At 43.4% G+C, this 25,246-nt stretch overlaps 1 protein-coding gene across 1 annotated transcript in view; it reads left to right on the plus strand.

The window, feature by feature from the left end:
• Positions 1–443: 443 nt before the first annotated feature.
• The window catches only part of LOC116693067 (glutamate receptor ionotropic, kainate 5-like), a 277,749-nt gene continuing 252,946 nt past the window's right edge, over positions 444–25,246 (plus strand). Inside the window, 2 exon segments of the mRNA XM_032521753.1 lie at positions 444–643; positions 17,598–19,660. The gene's annotated coding sequence lies outside the window, so the exon portion shown is untranslated.

Consider the following 25,246-nt stretch of genomic DNA (forward strand, 5'->3'; position numbering starts at 1 on the left):
ACCATCTGCCTGAGTAAGAGTCTTTCTTCCAGAACCATGGACACCAGAAAATAAGTCCTCGCAGCGTAGACGTGTGTCAACTGGAGGAAAAAAAAACAAAATATTGATCACGTTCTCTTCTGGATCAACTTCTGTTCTGCACCCCCCACTGCTTCTCCTGTCATATGGGTGACATGTGCGGTGTGTACTGCTGCAGGCGGCACCTCATGGTTTGAGTACACATTGAAATAGTGCATCAAAAAAAACAGGTGGATGGGGAAAGATGGTCGGAGGAGGACGGAGAGAGAAGGAGGAGGAGGGATTGATTTGGAGGAGGGGGAGCTCAGGAGGCATGGAGGAGATCCATTCAGCAGCTGAGAGAGAGGGGTGAGAGAGGCAGGAGGGGGGTTGGAGAGAGAGGGAGAGAGAGAGAGAGAGCGCGCGCTGAATGCAGTCCAGCCTCTCTGCGCTGTGGAGCAGCAGCCAGTCCAACGCTGAAGGACACCGAGAGAGGAGAGACTTCCCGGTACAGGGGGACGATAACCAAGCAGGATTAAAAGAGGGAAGCATTTCTCCTTTCATCGCAGTCTCTCTTTCTCTTTTTGTGTCACTGGCCGGTTGGATAAATAGAGGACGAACATCAGAAGGAGCAACAGCAGCAAAGGTAAAAAAAAAAAAAAAAAAAAAAAAAAGGAGGAAGAGAAGGAAGGTGCTGAAGGTTTCTCCTCTGGCACAGGCAGCCACGAGAGCCTCACAGCCGACGGTGTCATTGCGACAGCGCTCGGCGAGGGAGCGAGCACGAGTGTGTGTGTGTGTGTGTGTGTGTGGTGTGTGGTGTGTGTGTGGGGTGTTGTGTGTGTGTTTAAACAACAGCGAAGATCCACTTCAGGTGGATTTGGAGTAAACCTGGGATTTTTGTCACGAGGAGTTGCTTGTGTGTTTTGCACCTCCTTTCCCCCCCCCCTCCTCTCTCTCTCCCTCCTCTCTCGCTAACTCTCGCTCACTCACTCTCCGCTGGTCGGACTACCGCTACTGCTCTCTCTCTCTTTCTCTCTTCTCCCACCTTCAGCAGCGCTCTGCCGTAACTCTGCCGGCTAGACGGCGCCGCGCTAGCTCGCCCAACGGAGAGCACAAGCATATGGGTGAGTGTGTGTGCTTTGTTCGGCGTGCGTGGTGCGTGCGTGCGTGTGTGTGTGTGTGTGTGTGTTTTTTGTGATTGATGTGGAATACAGAGAAGGGGGGGGTGCCTTTTACTGCTCGGCTGCTTTTTTACCCCCTTTTCATGTTTCTCTGATGTTTCTTTCTCTTTCACTCGTTTTCACTTATCATCTTTCCTCTCTGTGCCCGTGCTCGTTCTTCGTTTCTTTGCCTCCTCAGGACTCTTCCCCACGATTCCCTCTCATCCTCCTCCCCCCCTAACCATCGCCATCCATCACATTTCGGCCATCTTTTTCCATCACTCACCTTCCCCCTTGCTTCATTTTCCATTTCCCAGCTTTGGTTCCGCCTTCACCCCTTCTTTGCCAGAACCATCACTCATTTGCACATCAGACGAGCAAACCAAGCAAGCAAGCAGGAAACCCACACACACACACACACACACACCTACACGCACAACACACCACACACACACACACACACAGTCAGGACCCAATATAACCTAACTAAGAGGCGTCACTTGACAGAAATCTATAAGTCTGGGGTTGAACCCTGATTATTGTCCTCCTCTTCGTCCATCACTCCATTGCCTCACCACCGTCTCCACCCCCCCCCCCCCCCCCCCCCGCCTCCACGACATCAAACGTACCATTGTCCTCCACTGTCAACTACTTTAAACCCGGCAGCCCGTTTGCATTGGCCTGATAAAACGCCAGTCATGCTACAGTTAGCTTGGTGTTAACAGTTGAGCGTCAGCGTACACTGGGAACCTGACCGCTGCTGTCACACACACACAGACACACAGATACACACACAGACACACACACACACACACAGAGAAGCCAGGCGGGAAGTCGATTCATTTCCATGATATATTATTCATCAGTTGAAAAGTGCTCACATCCTAAAAACGTCCCATGTGGTCCAATTTGCAGCCGAAATGTTTATTAATTGTTTGGTTGAATTGGAAGCAGCAGCTTGATTGTTAACAGATTTTATTTTTTTTTGTTTTTTTTTTTATCAGCCTCCCTTTTGCCTTCGTAGAGTTCAGATGAATGAGCTGTGTGTTGCAAGAATCAAACCACTGAAGACTGAAGGCCTAATCTCAGGGTTCAACCTGTGGCGTACCGTCCTGTATACCCACTGAAACTGAACAGCTTTTGATGCTGTGTGTGTACAATATCAGCAAATGGGAAGGGGCTAAAAATGCTAAATGCAGAGTGCTTTTTGTGAAAGTGTAGCTTAATACACTCAATGTAGGCTTGCACAATCAATCCCGATTTTCTTGACATTGCAGTATGGACTGCTCGATCACCAACTTCCAGGCACCTAAGGTTAACCATTGCCTAATCCTAGTAACTTCCTGCAAGGCGGCGTTGGGGGCTTAAAACACCAAACAACATATGGATTAGTGCAATGTTGAAATTGCAGAGTGGGGCGCAAAATTTGTTAAAGGCGAAACATGTGTCAAACCATTGGGAATTAAGTATTTTGGTGCTGCAGACTACAGACTAAAGAAATAATCTTGGTTTGGCACAGATTCTTGCAAATAAATCACACTTTAAATCATTTTTGTTTGTTTTAATAGCTTTCTATGAAAGTGAGTGATAGAAAAAATATCATGAATTATATCGCAATCGCAGCATCAGTCAGAGTGACTGACATGAGATCTATTTTCATAGCGTGCAGCCCTAATTGAATGCCGTCAAACTTTGGGAGCCAAGTTGCAGCGGGTTTTGGCTCAAATCAGATGGAAACCGCTTCATTTCTGTAGACAGCTGACAAAACAGAACAGGAAGAACAAGAGCCTGTTATTTTACCCTCAACCCGAGCCTTGTAGTCTCCCCAGGTGTATTCTTGCATCGCCAGACCTTCCTCCACAGCGCTGAAGAGGAGGGTCTGAAGTGCTCTGGTTTATCGGCCTTTCTTTAGACCAATCACAATCGTCTTGGGTGTTGCTAAGCGATGGACACAATGACAGTGCCGCTGCAAAGCAGCCTCGGGAAGGAACCTGTTTTGGTGGAACAGGTGTATGTTAATAAAGATATTTAAGTTGTGGAACAGAGACCTCTGATTGGACAGATAGTCTAGCTAGCTGTCTGGATTTACCCTGCAGAGATCTGAGGACCAGGTAACCATAGTCCTCAGATTGGACAGATAGTCTAGCTAGCTGTCTGGATTTACCCTGCAGAGACCTGAGGACCAGGTCACCATAGTCCTCAGATTGGACAGATAGTCTAGCTAGCTGTCTGGATTTACCCTGCAGAGATCTGAGGACCAGGTAACCATAGTCCTCAGATTGGACAGATAGTCTAGCTAGCTGTCTGGATTTACCCTGCAGAGATCTGAGGACCAGGTAACCATAGTCCTCAGAAATCAGCCACAGGTTAGAGCCCCAGCACAAAGAAAGAGGAAGGTGATGGACATTTGGCCAGAAATGATGATGGACTACACCAGATAAATAGCCAAACTTTGGTACTTTTGTAGTGTTGCGTACTTAAAGCGACTGTTTAACAAGTTAAGAGACAAACAAGGTAATTTGATTTGAATTTGAAGTTTTCCTGGTCCGTTCCCACCATCCGGCTTTTATAAATGTCTGGCTCTGTCCTCGCCTTCTGACCCTTCTTTGTTTGTTCCATATGTGATATCTTGTTCGGCTGAGTGCTAGCTTGTTGGCAAGATGGACGCATGCGTGTACATTTTCTTAATAGAATTGTTTTTGGATTCATTCAACCAATTTTTGCAATCTTAACTTTGATTGTGCGCTTCTATCCTCCTAATCCAACAGATTATCACTCCCATCGTGTGAAATACAGACACTTGGTTTGGTGCCTTTGGCGTTGGTTCTGATATCTAAACGCGATGGGTCGGGGCTATTGGCCTAACTTTTAGCAAAAAAGGTTGTAGGTGGGCTCATAAAAAGTACGTTTAGGTGACACGGCGGTCAAGAATGGGACAGTTGGGTTTAGGTAAAGAGAACAGGACAGTTTGGCATAGGAGAAGAAGAACGGGACAGTTGGTTTTAGGAAAAGAAGAACGGGACAATTGTGGTTAGGAAAACAATGGGACTGTTGGGTTTAGGTAAAGAGAACGGGACAGTTGGGTTTAGGAGAAGAAGAACGGGACAGTTGGATTTAGGAAAAGGAGAACGGGACAGTTTAGTTTAGGTAAAGAAGAACAGGACAGTTGGGTTTAGGTAAAGAAGAACGGGACATTTGGGTTTGGGAGAAGAAGAACTGGATGGTTGGGTTTAGTAAAAGAATTTGCACCAACCCTAATTTAATTGTATCCGGGGTAAAAGTCCTGTGTTCTTTGACCAATGCATTAGCCTGACCAACCTCCCTTAATGGAACTTCAGACTTTTAAGCTACTTGCTACCGTTGTTGCGTACTTACTGTGTGCAGAGCAGCTGCCCGGTGCGTTCCACACACACACGGAGGGACGGTTATTGCATCGTGTCTGAGCAGCGTCCATATGTTAAGAGTTGGGAGTGAGAATGGGTTGCCTAAACACGGTGCGTAACAAGTCAGCAATTTATTACTTTTTGAAAGAGGAATGAATCCATGGCTATTGCAAAATACGCCATAAGCAAGGAACCTTTGGTTATATCCCCTCCATTATGGATCCATCCCTCTGGAACACCCTCACCGTGGACATCCAAAATCCCACATCCCTGGATATTTTAACAACAACTCCTGAAACACCACCTGTTCACCACAGCCTACAATCTCCCTTAGCTTAGCCAAATTAATTCTGTACCGTGTCCTTGGGTTTCATGAAAGGCGCTGCAGAAATAAAAATATTATAAAGTTATTAGTGAAGTAGAGTGTGCAGCAGGAGGAGAAAACGGAGAACTTTTAATGGACATTTTGATTTTATTTTCTATTGTTTTGTTCCTAAACTAGGCCCCCGTTATAATCCACTGGAATGGCCGACATCCGCTGCTAAGCAGCAAGCTACAAACCTTTCAAAGCCAAACTGTCCCGTATTGATTGACGTATTGACACTTATAATAGATACTTATATACTCACCGTATAAAAACTGCTTTTGCACAAGTAGCTAAAAATAATTGTTAAATGAACTGAATCAAGTTAATGAGTTTAAGTAACAATAGCCAGTTTGCTTTCTGTACTACTCCTTCTTTGCATATATGTATCCATCACACGTCTTTAAGTGCTGTTAAAAGATGTAGTGAGCCTACCCCTGAGGACATTCTTTGCTGTGATTATGGGTATTATGTATACTTAAGTGCTGCCGACGGCGCTTTTTAACAAACAGCATGTCAGGTGATGTGTCGCCACTTGAACGCAAGGTGAAGTGGGCTGATTCAGTTTTTAGACAGCAGCCGTTCACTTACTTTGCAGGGGTAAAACATCGAGTTGAATGGCTTCTCAGGGTGGAAAATAAACTTGTTATCTGCTCAGCCTCAGAATTTAGACACCACTCAATGACAAGCACTGTACGTTCAGCCAAGACTTTAAGACCACACATAGTTCCGACCTTTGCTAGCTTTTTCAGGTGTAATTCTGACGGCACTTCTGCTGTGTGTCAGGTGTGGAGCAGCGTGTCCTTTCCGTGTTGGAGTGATGAGACGGAGCGTGATATTATGAGGATCAGAGCGATCAGGTGTGAGAGTGGTGGGTGGAAAGATAATCAGACTGTGGCTGGAGCCGCTGTTTGCAGGTTTAATGAATGCACGCCTCATTCAAGTGTTAGCCTGCTGTTGTCACGGCTGGTGACAGCGGCGGCTGATGGGAGTCGCCGTATGTTGTGCACAAGTGTCACTAGCGACAAGAGGCTGCAGGTGTGTGTGTGTGTGTGTGTGTGTGTGTGTGTGTGTGTGTGTGTGTGTGAGATTAAGCCTACCCTAATTTAACAAAGCGTGTTTACGTTCCATGCATTTTTACAATGTTTGGCAATGATCGTATGTGTGTATTATGGCCTACACAGTATGGTTGCATAAGTGTGTGTGTGTATGCGTGTCCACCTACACAACTGTAGGTGCCCAGTTGTAAAATGTAATGTGTTTATTCAGTGTCAGATTGCAGGCAATGCAAAAAAAATAAAAAAATCTTCAGTGTGTTTTATATTCTATGCTCCAACTGGGAATCTCTGCTGCATCCTACACACACGCACAAACACACAACACACACACACACACACACACACACACACACACACACACGAACGCACACACGCACACACGCACACACACACGCACACACATCTTCAGCACCTTTCACACCCAAATGCACCATGACTCAACCGGCAGGAGTCTGTAACACAGAAACAGCGGCGGCATGTTGGTTTCTCTCACCTCAGCAGTGGAGTAGAGTAGCGATGAACTCCGATAGGAAAGGATCGATTATTCACGTTCATCCGGATCAAGGTAAACGGTTAAAGTGATCCTTTCTCTTCTGGATCACGTAGCTCTCTTACAGAAAAGCTAACGATTGAATGCTGTCCATTTGCTGCTGAGATCAGAGACTAAACAATGCAGTGGGCTCTGTCATGTTTCTCAGGTACAGTCCCCTCGGATTGTTTGTCCACCTTTTGGTGACAATACCTTCCTTTGCATAGACTTTTACTAAGAAAATACATTGATGCACATAAAGCCACTCACACCTTTTGTAACCTATGTGATCCTGTGGAGGATATTGATGATGGATGGGGGTGTGATCTCATGGAAGATCTGGGATTTGTACATGTGGAGCAAAATACCGTCACGTAGTACTCTAAGCAGGCAGACAGCAGTCAGAAAAAGAACAATAATAGTGTGTTTAACCTTAGAAAAAACGTTCATATCAAAGGGAGCTCTTTTGTTTTCTGTTGTATGAGGATGTTCTGATGACCTGAGCAAAGGAGACACAAAGTCAGAGAGAGACAAACCGAGAGCGACTGAGAGAGGGAGGGTAGGAGACGTGGGGAATGATAACGAGTGTGTCCTCGAGAAAGCATCCTGAAACACAAAGCGAGGTGACGCACCGAGAAGGTGATAAGACGCGGAGAAGAGACAAAAAAAAAAAACACGTTTTTAAAGGAAATGTATGAACGTGCCGGTGACTGATGGAGCTGTAAATTCTTCCCCAGATGGCGTCAGGTAGTATCAGGAGCTCGGATCTCTGTCCCGCGTCCCTTTTGTCTCTGCGTGACTTCAGTTTATTAACCTACGTGATGCCAACGGCCATATATCACCTCTCACCTCCCAGTCGGTCCTTTGCTCGGCTTGTACAGGGAGGAGCATTCATCATGTGTTACGACATCAGTTAGAAACTCGATAACTGCCGTCTGAAAAGCAGTTGGGATTTAGCTTCTGTTGACGGGCGAGAATGAGCCATCATAGTTTATGTCAGGTGGAGAGAAGGATGTCAGGCCTTGCACTTTTATGTCGTAATTAAAGCGTATGTGGGCAGCTTTTTTTTTTTTTTTTACAAAGTGAACGTGTGAGCGATGATAGGCGGGCGCAGAGGGAGATGAAATGGTTTTTAATTGGAGGCTGTCACTTCTCGGTGAAACTGGAGGGATACAATGAAATCTCACAAGAACAAAAAGATGAACAAAGCCTCTGTAGTTCGTAATCTTTTTTTTTTTTTTTTTGAATGGAAGAAAATAATGTTCAAACGCAGCTGGCACATCCTGAAGTCACACAGAGAAGGAGAAGAGGTGTGAACAAAGATTTAAGGCCTTGCAGTTCATTTGTGGCGATTAAAATGACAAAAAGTCACCAATCACAGCATGTAAGTAAGCATGGTGCCAGACAGTGCCAAGACATTTTGAATCTTAGTATCGTTGCATGATCCTGCAATAGAGGAAAGAATCAGAATCAGAATCAGGATCAGCTTTATTTGCCAGGTATGGAGGACACATACGAGAATTTTTTCTTTGGAGCATCGTTGCTCACAATGTGCTCACACACACAAAACAACCAAAACAGACAAAAATACACACTAATATATACACAATATATACATACTCTAAATAGAAACAATACAGAGGCCTGAGTGCAACGAAGAGTTCAATAAAAATTATTTAAATGTGGAAAATAGTGCGAAGGATACTGGGATAAATAGTATCATGTTATTATATTACAATATGAACAGTATGAACAGTTCTGAAACAGGAACTAAGAATGATAAATATATAAGTAATAAGTGAGATATGAGAATGGAAATGATGAGTAAATAGTAAATATTAAATAATAAGTGAGATATGAGAATGAGAATGATGAATAATACTAAATAAGTGGAATAATAAGTGGAACCAGTGAACAGGTGCTGTAGAGACAGTGGTACTGGGTTATGGACCAGAACTGAACCTGACACTGACGGTAAGAAGTCAGCTGTTCATTAGAGAGATGGCTTGTGGGTAGAAACTGTTCCTTTTGGTTTTGGCGTACAGTGCTCTGTAGCGCCCCCCAGAGGGCAGAAGCTGGAACCGGTTGTGTCCGGGGTGAGATGGGTCAACTAGCCAAAGAGCACCGACGGTTTGGAGTATGAAGATGTTCCCTGGGTAGCAGATCCCAAAATGTCTGTGTGAGCTCTGCAAACAGGGACACAGTTAGAACACAACGAAATGTGACTCTGGCTCACTGACTGGAACCAATGGCGCTCACAGGGGATGTCATTTGGTCAGGACAATAAATTTTAGAGGGAATTAGTTAGTCAGAGATTGTTAACGTCTCTGATGAGCTGAGCACCGCGGGACAGACGGAACAGAAAAGGTTAACATTAGATTGATGTTTGCCAATGTGAATTTGCTCGTATTCTGTCTTGTAAATATATTTGCAATTCAGACAAGAAACTGTTGCATGTAGGGAAAGTATAAAGGATTAGGAGGTGAAGATAACCAAGCAAAAGTTATGTGATCTGCCTAGTTACTCAGTTTCCTCTTTTTCATGATGAATGTTGGGCATTATGTTCATTGTACGACATTAAAATCTATTATTCTGGCATCATCTGGGTTAATAAAAAGTGCAGTGTGTAGTCTCAAAGACTCAAAGCAGCCTGAGGAGAGGAGCAGAGAGGCTCAGGCGGCGATGCTAAGCTAGGCTAAGAGTTGTCCCGCGTAAACTTGCATTGTCTTTGCACGCTTTCTCGTCAACAAGCTGGGCAACAGGCGACGGCGGCTTACCAACCACCACCCAGATATCTGAGTTGTGGTGATAATGGAAACCTGGCTGCAAGAAAACCTCCCAGACTTAGCTGTGGCGCTAGCAGGATGCATCGTCTCTCTGCCGACTCCGTGTGGTAGCGCGGCATCATTGTTTTGTTTATTTCTCACGTCATCATTTTAACAATTTCAGGAGGTACAATGATCATATGCAGGCTGCGTGAAATGTGGAATTGCAAATAAGTTACTGAAAGCTTTTTAGAGGGCGCCGGATAGCAATAAACATACAACAAATAATATTTCAATCAGGAGAGACTAGTTGCAGATATGTGACAGTTATACATGCATGATGAAATATACATTTATTAGGACAACAGCTGAATTGATTTAGGAGTTCATCAATTAATAGTCTGGTCTTCCTCTAAGAATTTACGCTGAGCTACATACCAACTCAAAAACTCTCATCATTTTTTTGGTTGAAGGATTAATCTGTTTTATTAATGTATTAATGTTGTAATGTTTTATTACATGAATGGGAAGCCAACACAAGGGTTAATTTCTTTTGTTCCAAACTAAAAATCTGACCTTATCTTACACATTGCACCTTTAAGCGATGACTGGCAGGATAATACAAAATAAAAAAAAAATCCTACACAGAAGTTTTAAAAACAAGGTTAAAAGTTACAGCACAGAAAATATAAAATGATGTACTCCAAAAAATTACCTAATCTCAGCATGTGACATTTTCAAACTGCAGGGCCTAAATGTATTAAACTGTGAAGCGCTATGTTCACTTAACATTTAGTTTAATGCATTCTTCATGTCACAACACTCCCACAGGCCTGTGCTTTCAATGCAAAAACATTTAGACAACGTGCTTTTCAAACTGTATGACTGTGATATTTTAAGATTTTGTTGTGGAGTCAATGCATGATCCACCTTTCATTGCTGCCACTCTAATTTGTCACAACACTCCCACATAAGAGTATTTAAATAAAATTAACTTTTAGTGCTTCGGCTCTCAGAGTCAGTCACCCTGCAAACCTGGGACTCTCTGAGAATAAAGTCAACTCTTAAAAGCTATTAGAGCCCCTCTGGCTCAAGCAGCCCTGAAGAGTCAGACCACGCAATCCTGCAACTATATTAGTTATTCACTCCATGCATTAATCTGCATGCACAGGTCAGCAGCACTGGCTTTAAAAGTGATCCTTCTAAAGACTTGCGGGGCTGCGGAGGGACTCCAGTTGCTGAGGCGCAAATGGGATTAGAAGCTTGATAGATTGATTTAAATTCAATGAACAGATACAAAAACAAATTGTAAATGGCTCAATCAGTGCACAAAATGAGCAAAACAAAGCAACAAGACCACAAAAAAGCTGAAATCTTGGTTGCAACCCAGCTTGCTGATGACCTACCTGAGTTAGTGCCTTATTGATGGCTACTCACTGTACACAGTGAAAGGATAGTTCAGATTTTTTAGACTTTTTTGAATCACATTAAGCAGCAAGGTATAAAGCCGTGAAAATACTCTAAATATCGCATCCACCCGTCCATCGCTTAGCTTCCTCGTTGGTACTCCCTTCCTTCCTCTCCAATCTGTTGGCATGCCGACTGCCATCTACTATAGCTAACACACTGGCTATGGAGAAGTAGCTCGTACAGATACACTTCAAAATATCTGAATTACCCCTTTAACCCCACATTGGTTGCCTCGTATTAATCATAGAATCAGGCCCAGTATCTGCCAGAATACTTGGGTGTGGTGTTACCAGAGAGATCTTGACACACATTCACACACACACACACACACACACACACACACACACACACACACACACACACACACAAGTGTGTCTCACTATTCTGTGTGGGGACCATCCATTGACATAAGCATTCCCTAGACCCTACCCTAACCTATACCCAAACCTAAATGCCTAACCTATAACCCTCACCTCACCTTAACCATCAAACCTAAATGCCAACTTAACCCTCACCTCACCTAACCAAACCTAACTCTAACCCTACCCCTAAACATAACTTAACTCTAACCCTCACCCTAACCCTGAACCTAACTCTAACCCACCATAACCATAACCTAACTCTAACCCTAACCATAAACCATAACCTACTCTAACCCTAACCATTTAACCAAACCTAACTCTAACCTAACCTAACCATAACCTAACTCTAAACCTAACCCTAACCATAAACAACTCTAACCCTAACCCTAACCATAACCTAACTCTAACCATAATCCTGATCCTAAAACCAAGTCTTATTCCTCAAACAGCCCTTTAAAGTTGTGGGGACCAGCATTTTGTCCCCACAAAGTTGTCAGGACCCCATAAGTATACTGTATTCCCAGTTTTTGGTCCCCACAAATGTAGTTAAACAAAGTCACACACACACACACACAAAAGCGGGTGGCTGTGGGTCATTGGAAGTGCGGTTGTCTGCCAATTGGAAGGTTGGTGGTTCAATCCCTGGCACTGCAGTCCCACGTCAAAATGTCCTTGGGCAAGACACTGAACCCCGAGTTGCCCCGATGCTGCACTAACGGAGTGTGAATGTGTGTGAGTGTGTATCTGATGAGCAGGTGGCACCTTGTACGGCAGTGTATGAATGTGTGTGAATGGTTTCTGTATGATGTAAAAAGCGCTTTGAGTAGTTGTTAAGACGAGAAAAGTTCTTGTGACTTCTGAGGACATATTGTCATGTGTGGACGTTTTTGTCCTCAGATGCAACTTAAGTCCCCATGATGTACACAACGTCCCCGCTGTGATTACAGGTGCCAGTCCCCACAATGTCATTAAACCTGTAAAGTGTGTTGTTACGACCCTCAACGTGTATATGGATGATGTTAAACCAAAAAGGGTAATAAACAATAACCAAACCAAAAATAGAAGCTGTAAAAAAAAAAACATCAGGGTCTCCAAGACCATAACAACGAAAAAAAACAAACAGAAAATGGCAACTGAGCTACAGCGTCAAACCAAAACACACAGTGCCAATCTCCCTGACTGTCCCCAAAACAGGCGAAAAAGGGGGTCAACACAAAAGGCAGAGAACCCTCACCAGCTTCAGATAACAAGTCAATCAATCCCCCAAATTACATGCACCAGCAGAGACTAGACTAGTCCACCAACTGCTCCCAGCATGACAGGAAGTTGTGGCAAGAGAAAGGGGGGCGGGGTCTTGGACCTGGGAGCATGTCACATGCGTTAATAGGCTCGTTCGAGATGAACTGGGCCTCGCCTGTAAAGTAGACGAGAGCAGGCGGCAGCAGCCGGGGGGGCTGCTTTTTAGAGTCAGTTACACTGATGCCGTTGTGTAACCGGGACGGTGGTTGTGAAAGTGTCCCAGTGCCCTTGACGTTGTTGATGGATGACCTTGGTCTGCCACACTGCGGAGAGCTGCTTGTTACGTTTGGCAGCCGGCATGTTGTATCACATGAACATAATGCAGCAGCAGCAGCTGCAGCTTTAAAGCTCCTCAGACGACTGGGAGAAACAAATAGAAGAAAAAAAAAACCTTTTGACTTGAAGCTGGCGGTCCACCACTTTGATCCGAACTCTTACGATTCTGTGCAGACACCCGTGGTTTTCAGAGGAAGAATGCTAATGGAGTAACAGTACTGCTTGGGAAGTGAAAAATCACCTTCATTTTCTCCTTAACCCTACCGTCAAAATTGAAAATCAACACTTTTGAAGCTTTTTTATCGATGTTTTTCAGACTCTGGTCCATTATCCCGGTCCTACCAGACTCTGGTCTTTTAGCCTGGTCCTTCCAGACTCTGGTCCATTAGCCCAGTCCTATACCAGACTCTGGTCCATTATCCCGGTCCTGCCAGACTCTTTTCCTTTAGCCTGGTCCTACCAGACTCTGGTCCATTAGCCCAGTCCTATACCAGACTCTGGTCCTTTAGCCTGGTCCTACCAGATTCTGTTCCATTAGCCTAGTCCTACCAGACTCTGGTCTTTTAGCCTGGTCCTACCAGACTCTGGTCCTTTAGCCTGGTCCTTCCAGACTCTGGTCCATTAGCCCAGTCCTATACTAGACTCTGGTCCATTATCCCAGTCCCGACCCGCCTCTTTTCCTTTGCTGGCCTACAGACTCTGGTCCATTAGCCCTGGTCCTCCAGACTCTGGTCCATTACCCAGTCCTACCAACTCTGGTTCATTAGCCCAGTCCGACCAGACTCTGGTCCTTAGCCCGTGATACCAGACTCTGGTCATTAGCCCGTCCTACCATGACTCTGGTCCATAGCCTGTCCTACCAACTCTGGTTCATTAGCCCGGTCCTACCAGACTCTGGTCCCTTAGCCGTCCTACCAGACTCTGGTCATTATACCGTCTACCAAAACTCTGGGTCTCATTGCCCTGTCCACCCAGACTCTGGTCCTTAGCCTTGTCCAAACAGATTCTTGGTCCATTAGCCTGGTCCTACCAGACTCTGGTCCATTAACCTGGTCCTACCAGACTCTTTTCCATTGACCAATCGCTAACGTTGGTCCTGAAGACAGTCCCTTAACTTCTCGTCCAGCGCCATTATCTGGTTACTATTTTAATTTACCCGATACCTTTGTTTGTTGCGTTCAGTGACATTATTGTTTGGCGTGTTAATTTGAATAAGAACTGCTTTTTTATCCAAAGCGACTTCCAATTAAGTGCTTTCAACCTTGAAGGTACCAACTCCAGATGACAAGACGTACGTGCAAGTGCATTAGCTTTAAATACGCCAAACTACAAAGAGCCTAATGAAAGTGCAACTGGAAGTTTCTTTTTTTTTTTTTCATTAACCAAGGTGGAGTCAGAATGTGCTTTTAGCCTCGTGATTTGTAGGCTTTCAGCCGCCCGGATGTCAATGGGGAGCTCATTCATCGTCGTCCTGTGCTGTGAGGGGGCAGCAAGCAGGTTGGCTGATCCAGATAGGAGCTGGGGTGTAGGGTCAAAAAGGCAGGCAGATTTGTAATGATTAAAGGCCAGTTATTTCATGGATCAGGATACTTTGCATCTTGATAAAGGTCCCTTGGCCTTTGGAATTAAAATAGCAGCCCCAACACCCCCATCACCACATACCCTTCACCATACATAGAGATTGGCCAAGGGAACTTTATCAGGATGCATAGTATCCTGATCTATGAAATAACTGGCTTTTAAAAATAAAAATCTGCCTGCCTCTATGGGGATTTCACATAGGGGGGTGTATACTTATGCCCCTCTAATTTAACGTAGGGGGTGTATACTTATGCCCCCTGTATTTTAACATAGGGGGGGTATACTTATGCCCCCTGTAATTTAACATAGGGGGGTGTATACTTATGCCCCTTATATTTTAACATAGGGGGGTGTATACTTATGCCCCCTGTATATTTTAACATAGGGGGTGTATATTTGTGCCCCCTGTATTTTAAGGAAGAAGAATTATTTATTAACAACACATTATTCATTCACAAAGAAAATTGGTGTCCTTGAAAGGTTAGATTTTACTTCATTTTTGAATTAAGGCATTAAGATACATTTCCAAAACATGATTTTTTATTCCTCTTTTTAGTCAACTTAAGTATGGGCATGTAAACTTATGAGCACAACTGTATGTCCAGGATGTAACCTAGACCTGATCCGTTCGTCACCCCTGTATCAAGTGTTTTTGAACACAAACATGAACACCATAAAGTCGTCATTACAAGTCTTTGGTTGAGTGGTTCAATGTCACTTTGTATCTGCGGAGCTTCCTAGTCCCACTACTTCCAATTCCAGTTACCAAAAAAAAAAAAAAAAAATAGAAAGGTTTGAGCAATGTTCTTTCATTTTAAAATGGAAGTGTGTCTGCAGGCTACGTCCTGAAAAACAACACTCAGCTTGACATTTCCAGTTATTTTCCGTAGCTGTCATACATTACAGTACAGCATACAGCACACGCTACAGGTGATATTATGCAATGAGTTACTCTGCAGCAATAAAATAGCTTATTTTCTTCTCTGCACCGAGCTGCCTGTCGCAGCGAGATCGCTGTAATACATGTTTAAAACGGTAGCAGCAGACGGAGTCATTCGTTTCCTTTTTGTTAAACAGTCCTAGTGCAGGTTACACTTCAGAGACGAGGATGTAAATCAACGTGATCACAATCAGTTCAAACTGTGTTTGTTTCGAAGCATTTGTGGAGATTGTAGTACTGTTTTTATTAGTCCTGCAATATCTCTCCTTCAATACAAAACTTACGCTCGTGTATACATAAAATATTAACTTTTATTCATGATTTCTGTGCAGTTTCTCCACTGAGAGCATTCATTTAATTCAATACATCTTTCCTTAAAGCTGTGATAAAGCAAACACAGGACATCAGATGGTTTTATATTGGCACATCACAGGTTTCTGATTCTTGCACTAGATAATCCAGAAGAGATTCACGCTATTTGTGGCCTTTTACGAATTAAAATAGGACTATTTCTCTAAAACCCATGAAGAAGAAGGTCTATGTGCCTGTTTCAAACCAGAAACTTGAGTAAACGAATATTGCAGCATGCATTGCAGTATTTTTTCAATTTTTTTCCTTGACTATGTCAAAGTCAAGATTTTGCAAATAAAACTCGAGATCTCACAAAACAAAGTCCAGATCTCGCAAAACAAAGTCAAGATCTCGCAAAACAAAGTCCAGATCTCGCAAAACAAAGTCAAGATCTCGTAAAAGTGGTTATTCCAGTACTAGTTTTATTAATTTTAGTGTTTAACATTTTTTTTTTTAAATCTTTTTTTCACCATGTCAAATTCAAGATCTCGCAAATAAAACTCGAGATCTCTCTAAAAGTGATTCTTCCAGCGCGTGTTTTTTTATTTTTTTATTCTTATTTTAAATTTTTTTCCGCCCCTCAGGGTCTCCGTGGTAAAAGTCTTTGAATGGAACAAGCTGAGAAAATTAAAATGACCCCATTGAGCAGAGATAATGGATTTGACTTTAATCTTTTTATATTTCAATTAAAACTAAAAGCCCAGCTCAGTGAGCTGGTTTTGGTTATTTGAAGATTGAAAAAACAAAAACAGTTCATTGAAAACCAACAGGCTTTTCAGATATCTACATCCCGACTCATTACCTTCAGACACAGACACAAATTAGCATTTTTGAAAACCAAGTTCATCCACCACAGCACATTATATTCCACATTATGCTGGAAATGGCACGGAGACATTAGTCCCTCCGGGGTTGAAGGACTCGGACTGAGTCACATCGCTGAATCAGCAGAGTGATTTTCAACGTAAACTCCATCTCCTACCCACATTAGTCTGCATTATAGCTCACCCGGATCACAGTAAAAAACTAAAATGTCCTCCCACTCGTCGTTTCTTCTGCACTTATTTTCCTGAGTCTGCATCCCGAACATGTGTTTTCTCGCCCACGTTGATCTTTTCTGACAAAAAAACCTTGTTCCTGCTCTCACTCCCCCCCCCGAGAATCCCTCTCCGTTTGGAGTCTGCGTCTTGTTGCTTAGGTTGCTTTTGTTTCCCTTTATGTTCTTCCTCTTGTCAATTAGACGCTTTTATCGTCTCCACTCATGCATCTGATTGTCGACTTGCGGATACTTTTGGCTTACAGAAGTTGCGATTTCCATAATCCTCTTTTGTTTTTGTGTTCATCGCAAACTGAGCGACTGAGTTATCTGCATCACAAAACTCTGCCTTTGTAATTTATCACTTATTTAATCTCTTGTTAAACATTTACTGGGGCTTTTATTCAGAGTGCAGTGTGATGAATACAGACAAATCAGGTCGGATAAGAACCTCGGTTTCTCCCAAAATGCCTGTTTTTTTTTTCTTCTAAAACCCTTGTGTTGTCTTCCCGGCCACCAGGAATTTGTTGTCCTTCTGGTTGAAAATTTGCAAATGAATCGTTTTTGACTCTTTTAAAATTTTCATCAATTAGACCTGTGAAGAATGTCGTATGGCTTCCATACAACGTGCCTGCATCCATGTTATTTTGGGTAATATGGTTGTAAGAAACCCATATTTCTGATATAAAAAACTTTTAAAATGGGTCAAATTGGACCCAAGGACAACTCAAGGGTTAAAAACTCAACATTACACACAATTAATGTGACTCTATAGGACCAGGCTAATGGACCAGACTCTATAGGACCAGGCTAATGGACCAGACTCTATAGGACCAGGCTAATGGACCAGACTCTATAGGACCAGGCTAATGGACCAGACTCTATGGGACCAGGCTAGTGGACCAGACTATATGGGACCAGGGTAGTGTACCAGAATCTGGTAGGACCAGATTAGGAAGAACCATACTGTCGTAGTGATTCCGATTGGAAACTAAACCAACAAAAACTATTTTCTTGTCATTGCAGATCTCGTCAGATTCTCCTCAGTGGGACATACGTCGGTCCCCCGAATGCCACAGGTGTGACCCCACCTCCCCCCCAACCGCCCATCAGACTCCAGCCGACCCTTCAGCAACCTAATCATCTTCCTCGGAGCTTCCATGGCAACCCCATCTGCTCACAGGCTCAGCGGTCGCCAGCTGCTGCACTGAGGAGAAGAAAAGGATTCTGGGTGTTTTTTAATGGACTTGGTTTTTGGGCCACAGAGGAGCGTGGGAATTTGTCGGACTTTTTTTCCTTTTCCTGGATCCTGTGTGGGTGCACAGATGCAAAGAAAACAATAGCTGGAACAAACCTGAAGCCTTGACACACACACACACACACACACACACACACACAATGTAACTCGAGGAAACTGAACACAAGAAAAAGACGACTTTAAAAAAAGATTTTGTGTGCAAAATGTCGGCTCACAGGAGGTGACATGCGGCTCGTAACGACCTGCAGAAACCTCCCGGAAACTTTATTCTCCGAACGCGGCCATTTTTAACAAGCTGAGAGCTGCTGCTGCACACACACAAACACACACACACACAAAACTGAAAGAAAACACACACACACACACCCGATAAGCTGAGCGAGGAGTTATAAAGTGCTACCAGGTTATTATCGGCCTTGGCACTTCCTATTTTCGTCTTTAATCTTTGTATTCTGAGTAATCATCTTTTTAATTAATGGCGACGGCGGCGTGAAATCTTCCACTCCTCGCCCCCCCTCCCTTCCCCCCCCAACACACACACACACACAGACACACACACTTTCTTTCTCGCCTACACCAGAGACACCTGAAACCAATTAGAAACAGCAGATCTAGATGGGGATTAGACACAGGAAGATCAGCAGAGATTAGGTAAACACAGAGAGGGGAGGAAGGGGAAAGGGGGAGGGGGGAAAGGAGGAGAGGATTGAAAAAAAAAGCCATAAAGAGCAAGGGAGGAGTTAGGAAAAAAAAAAAAAAAAAAAAAAAAGACCCTGTCGTTCATTGTGGGTGATCAATAGGAGGGCGGGGGCAGCAGGCGGGGCAGGAGGAGGGTATGGCGAGATTGGGGCGGCAGCCAACAGCGAAGATAACGACTAGTTGTGTGTCCGCACGTAGTGTAGACCGCGGGAGTCCTGAGTCCTGACCGGCTAGGAGTCATTGTCGCTTCCCTGCTCAGTGCGGGCGAGCGAGGGAGGGAAGTACAGAGAGAGAGAGAGAGAGAGAGAGAGAGAGAGAGAGAGAGAGAGAGAGAGAGAGTGTTGGCTGGACGCCATGATCACGGCCAATTAAGAGACTTTGATTATATGCCTTAATCTTGGCAGTCAGGTGGAAACGCAGACACGGAGAGACAGAGGAGACACAGCAGGTGCCACTGATACACACCATTATCTCCGCCCGTCTGTAATTGAGTCTGTCTCGCCCCCCCTCCGTCCTGTGTTTTCGGCATCACGTCCACAAACCAGATCCGTCTTCTTCGGAAAAGGAAGAAGCTCATTTTCTGCCCCCAAAATGTTCATTTTTCCCATTCTTGTTTAGCAACGACAGAACCAAAGCCCTCTTCCGTAAAAAAAACAAAAAAAAAACAGATGTGTGTACTCAATCTGGAGGACATTTCGTTCCTTCTCTTTCCTCAATTTCACTCCATCCGTATTTGTGGGCATGTCCTATTTAGAAGTGTCCCCCCGCAGCCTCCACACTCTCCACATTGAGTGAGATGAAAGGGACTGACAAACAGAAATAAAAAGAAAGGCGAGAGACATCGAGGGATTGAATCTGGAGAGGACAGAGTGGAGACTTCATTTCCTCCGTCCCATGTACCCCGAGGCTCCCGCCAACCCCCCCTCTTTTTAAAAATCCTCTTCTCTCCGGAGCTTTTCTACTCGCCAGCTCTCTTCCTTGTGGATCGTATACTCTGCACCTCCATCCATCCATCCATCCATCCATCCGTGTATCCGTCTGTCCCGGACCCCGCTGAGATTAAACTGGCTTCCGTCATCAGAGGGAATCTGTTGATATCGGCTCCTGGTGTCATCATTCTGTGAGTACTTCAGTCTCTTGCTCTCCATTTCTTTTCTTTTCCCCTGTCACTTCACCTTATTTGCTCATTCTACTCCAGCATCCTCTGGGCCTCCTCTATCTCTCTCCCTCCTCCTCCTCCTCCTCCTCCTCCTCCCTTCTCCCTCCCTGAAGTCTCCCCAACCCCTTTCTGTCTTTCCTCCCCTTGTTTCTCCTGCAGAGTCCGCAGAAGATTGACAGACAAACACTTACGATACAATACAAAGGTTCTTGCTGTTCACTTTTTGTGGAGACCGACTCATTCTGAAGTCAGAGGTTGTACTCTTCTTTTTCGGAGAGTGTTCCCTTGTTCATTAAATACAGTCGAGTTTGTGTACCCAACACAATGCTGTAAGTTGGGCACAACTTCCATGACCTGTCACTGGACTTTCGTTGTACTGGCTATAACCTATGTTGTCCTCATGTTGTCCTCGGGTCAAATGACCCGTTTTTCCTTATCAGTGTTCTTTTTAATTCCCAAAATACATTATGATTCCACACAACGCTTTTGCCAAGTACAAATCTCTATTTCATTTATTTGGAGCGTCTTGTCAGTTTTTGCATTGGAGAAAAATGGAAGTGTTTTTTGAAATAGATTGAGTAAAAGTTGACATATTCCTCTGTGATTATCCCTCACATCCCTCCTTTATTTTAGTCTCACTAATTCTCCTATTTCTGCTTCTAAACTCAAACAATTAGAGTATAATTTCCTTCAATGGTTTATTGAACATAAATTCCAAAATTAACTGTTAAAGTAAAGTTAATAAGTTAGTGTTACCTAGTGATGAAAACGTCAAAAAAGTGACAAACATTGAAAAAAAGGACAAAAACGTAAGAAAAAGTTAAAAACATTGATTAAAAAGCGTCAACAATTTGGACGTGAAGACAACGCGAGGGTTAAGTCTGCACAGTCTTGCACAGCCTGTCCACCAGAGGACGCTCTACAACGTCCCTGTTAGTGATGGCGTTGCATAGTCTGTCCACCAGAGGACGCTCTACAACGTCCCTGTTAGTGATGGCGTTGCATAGTCTGTCCACCAGAGGACGCTCTACAACGTCCCTGTTAGTGATGGCGTTGCATAGTCTGTCCACCAGAGGACGCTCTACAGCGTCCCTGTTATTGATGGTGTTGCATAGTCTGTCCACCAGAGGACGCTCTACAACGTCCCTGTTGGCAACACTGATTATTATTTGTTGTTATTGTGTTTTTGTCCAAAGGACTTTGTTTCATATCTTTAGTTTGTATTTTTCTACATTTTTATTTATCAGAACATTAATATATTTTGATGTTCTGTTGTGACAATAAAACAAATTATTATCATATTATTTTAGTGAGAACTCATTAATAACTACAAATAACTAATGTTAGGGGAATCTGTTAATGTTTTGCAACTCTTTTCTGGATTCTTTTATTTTTTAAATATATCGGCCGATATATCGGCATATCGGATTTTCAAATAACCAAACGTTCTTATCCGTATCGGCCTCAAAAATCCTTAATCGGTCGGGTTTTAACTGAAAGTGCAATTTAGCGTTGAAACTTGATGAATTTTGACTAAGTCCAAAACCTGTCCAAGACCTGGATTAGGAAGCAAAGTTTGTCCCTATTGATTTTCTATGTTAACTGCCACTCAAAGCTTTGTGCAAAACAGCAGGTGACGCAGGGCACATTCAAATTGCATGTAAGGAGATTGTTTGTTGAAAATTATTAAAAAATTTGGGATTGTGTTGCAAATAGCGCTGGGCCAGGAAGTCTTTACCTGCTGGGGACTAATGATCGCAATTGCAGCTTCTGAAATCTCTCCTTTTGTATATGGTCCTGAAAGGAAGAGATGATACAAAGGATGATTGTCTCAGTAAGTAGCCACCTGGGACGGCCATTTTGGCTGACTGCATGGTGATCTACATCCTGGGCAGCAGGACGTTTCTGTACACCTGCGAGGCTGCGGGTGTTTTTTTTCTCCTTTCATTGTGATGTGTTCGTGCTAGAGACACACTAACAAACCAAATGCCTTCAAGTTTCTTAGTTGCAAGAATGAAATGACACAATACACACAGTGCAGTTGTAATGGAGACTCCAGTTGTACTAACTGCCTTTATTTTGAAAGGAACAGGTGATACTTTCAATATTTGAATGTTGTTTAGTAATACGCTTTTGAATAAGATGTATTATTTCCATTGTGGGAAGTATAAATAAGACATTTTCCCATTGAAATATTGTGTGTTTAATGAGGAAGCACTGTCTTATTTTCTAAAAACCAATATCAACATATACACACATCTGCTGGCTTTACTTCCTGTTTTGCTTCTGGTGTGCAGGTCGGTCTTTTCCTCACTCGGTCTACCTTTAAGGGTTTCGCTGTCAGTATGACATCTACGCTACTTTTGAACAAGTTTGAAGTGCATATGTTGATATCTTTTGACAGTGTGGTGCTACTTCTTCATTGAAGATGAGTGTGTTGAGGCAGATTGTGAAGCTACAGGTGTGCTGTGGACGCCATGTTGGCTAGTTAGCTTAGCGCTACTAAGTGACTTTGTTCATGTATGAACACAGCATTTCATACAAGAAAGACCCTGTGCAAAGCTTCTCTACAGCCCCAGGTATGTGGGTTATATTATGTGCATGTCTATTGTTTTGCTGTTTTACTCTATGAAGGTTTATGTAAATCCCTTTTGTAATATTGGTGAACATAGCTTCTTCTGGGGTTTGCTGGGATTGTCCCATTGACAATAAACATCCACAAATCTACTTAGAAATCCTCGGCGCTGCAGAACTTACCGGAGAATCTTGTTTTCTTTTCAGTATCAAAGTGTCAATGCGTATGTCACTCCCCAATGTGAGTCGAGTGCAGATTTGAGTCGCGCATGCTCAGATTTAAACAGTTTACGTCATAACGTGTCATTCTGAGATTTTTGAAATCCATGAAATAATAAACTTTCCTCACTACAAACAATAACAGAAGATGGGAATCATTTCAAAAACGTTGTAGATATCTGGTTTGATTGCTAACGTTAGCTCAAAACGCCATTCCAGCTTTTGTTGTGTTTGATTGCTAGCTTGTAGCTAAGCTAGCAGTCCTTTCATAAACATTTTAGCTATAGTTGTTTTGATTGCTAACGTTAGCTCAAAACACCATTCAATTAACAGCTTTTGTTCTGTTTGATGCTAGCTTGTAGCTAAGCTAACAGTCATTGCAAAAATATTGTAGCTATCTATAGTTGTTTGATTGGTAACATTAGCTCAAAACACCGTTCAACTGACAGCCTTTGTTGTGTTTGATGCTAACTTGTAGCCAGCAGTGAACCAACTTTGTTAACTTAGCATCTTATATGCTAATCTTCGTTAGCATCTTACATGCTACTTGTTGCAAAGTGACGCATGCGCAACTCAAATCTGCACTCGACTCATGTTCGAAACCTCTTTCCGGTCTTTTGTATGAAATTTATTATTTTTTTCCATATTTCCAGCACTGGGATGTGTTTTGTCAGGCGTGTGGCGCTGCAAATGAAACAGGAGACGCAACGGAAAACATCAGAATAGCTATCAAACTTCATGAAACGGCAAAAGGAGACATTGTGCACATGAAGAACATGCAAAGCAACAAAATGAATATTACTCAACATAACATAGCTTTTTTAATGAAAATACTAAGACGTAACCCCGCTAATGTAATCATATACTGTACATTTTCATAGGTTACTGTACATGATTGACACATTGTACCCCTGTATCTGTAACTAGTTACTCCCCAACACTGCTTCCTTCTCAGCTTCTTTATCTTGATCTTTCTTCTTCCATCCTCCTCTTCTAGCTTTACTCAGCGCCTTGTCCTGTCTATCATCCCCCCCCCCCCCCCCCCCCCCCGTTTTCCTCCAAACCATCTCCTCTCCCACCTCTCCACCACTTTCTCTCTTTCCTTTCTTCGAAATCTCCCAGCTGAATCGCTCCTGCATCCTAAATCTCCCTCCATCTCTTCCTCTTCCTCCTCTTCTTCCTCTTCCTCCCCCCCCACACAGCGCGTGTTGGCGTGCGTCACCGTGGGCGTTCGGTCAGCGCCGCGCTCCATGCTTTCAGTCTTTTTAATATTTTTACGTCTGATAATGGTACGAGCCCCTGGCCTGAAGTAGTGTTCCTGCGTAGGAAGAAAGATCATAAGGCTTTATTCACTGTGTGTGTGGTGTGTGTGTGTGTGTGTGTGTGTGTTGTGTGTGTGTGTTGTGGTGTGTGTGTGTGTGTGTGTGTGTGTGTGCGTGTGTGTGCGCGCGCGCGTGTGTGTTTGCGGCTCAGTGACGGGCTGCGAGTGTGTGTGCGTGTGATGTGAATTTTGATGTGAAATAATCGGGGCGCTGCGCGGTGAGACGAGCTCCTGCAGGACGTGAACGGCTGATTCTGAAGGATCGGCTGATTCTGAACGCAGCTTGTTTATGAAGCAACGGAGCTCCTGATGAAATAAATCATCTTTAATGGATTCTTTAATGAATCTGATTTGAAATGTTCATCACTGAGCTGTTCCATAAATTTAAATTTAATAACAAACTACTCTTTAATTAAAAGAATAAATACATGTATAGCAGGAGTGTCGAAATAAAGGCGCATCGTAAAGTGGACGATATGTACCAATATTTACATTTTGTATCGTTAATATCAGATCCTTGAGGATTGAATTGATCAATTCCGATCAATAGGCACCAGTGTACTTCTTTTATTTTGAAGGGCTGTGACTTTATGTCAACAAATGCATGATACAAAGGAAAGAGAAACATTTCAGGTGATCTGGGGAAATGCTAACGTGCCCAAAACGTACAGAGATGACAGCGCTGCATAGACATAGACTTCAGTTGTTGCTCCATTTCGTGCTTTTGTATTTGTGTTGTGTCTTTTGAATGTTTGTTGTGAATCTTGTATTTGCTTTGTAGCTCTTGTATTTGTGTTGTGGCTCTTGCATTTGTGTTGTGGCTCTTGGATTTGTGTTGTGGCTCTTGCATTTGTGTTGTGGCTCTTAGGGAGGAACAATCCCCCAGGCTAACTGCCCAAACGTACAGAGATGACAGCGCTGCATAACATAGATCTCAGTTGTTGTCCATTTGTGCTTTTGGATTGGTGTTGTGTCTTTGAATGTTTGTTTGTGAATCTTGTATTTGCTTTGTAGCTCTTGTATTTGTGTGTGGCTTTGCATTTGGTTTGCTTTGGTTGTTGTGGCTCTTGATTGTGTGTGGCTCTTGATTTGTGTGTGGCGCTTGATTTGTGTTGTGGGCTATTGCATTTGAGGTTGTGGCCTTTATTGTTTTCTCTGCATTTGGTTGTTTTGGCGTCTTGCAGTTTTGTTGGGGCAATTATATTTGTTGTGGGCTTTCCTTTTGTGTTGTGGCTCTTGTATTTGTGTTGTGGCTCTATTGTAGCTGTGGCTCTTGTATGTGTGTGTGGCTTTTGCATTTGTGTGTGGCTCTTGTATTTCGTGTGTGTGGCTTTGCATTGTGGTGGCTCTTGTATTGGTGTTGGGCTCTTCATTTGTGTTGTGTCTTGTATGTAATGTGTGGCTCTGGATGTTTTGTGCTCTTAATGGATGTTGTGGCGCATGTA

This window comes from Etheostoma spectabile, chromosome 7, assembly GCF_008692095.1.
Source record: "Etheostoma spectabile isolate EspeVRDwgs_2016 chromosome 7, UIUC_Espe_1.0, whole genome shotgun sequence".
NCBI lineage: Eukaryota > Metazoa > Chordata > Actinopteri > Perciformes > Percidae > Etheostoma > Etheostoma spectabile.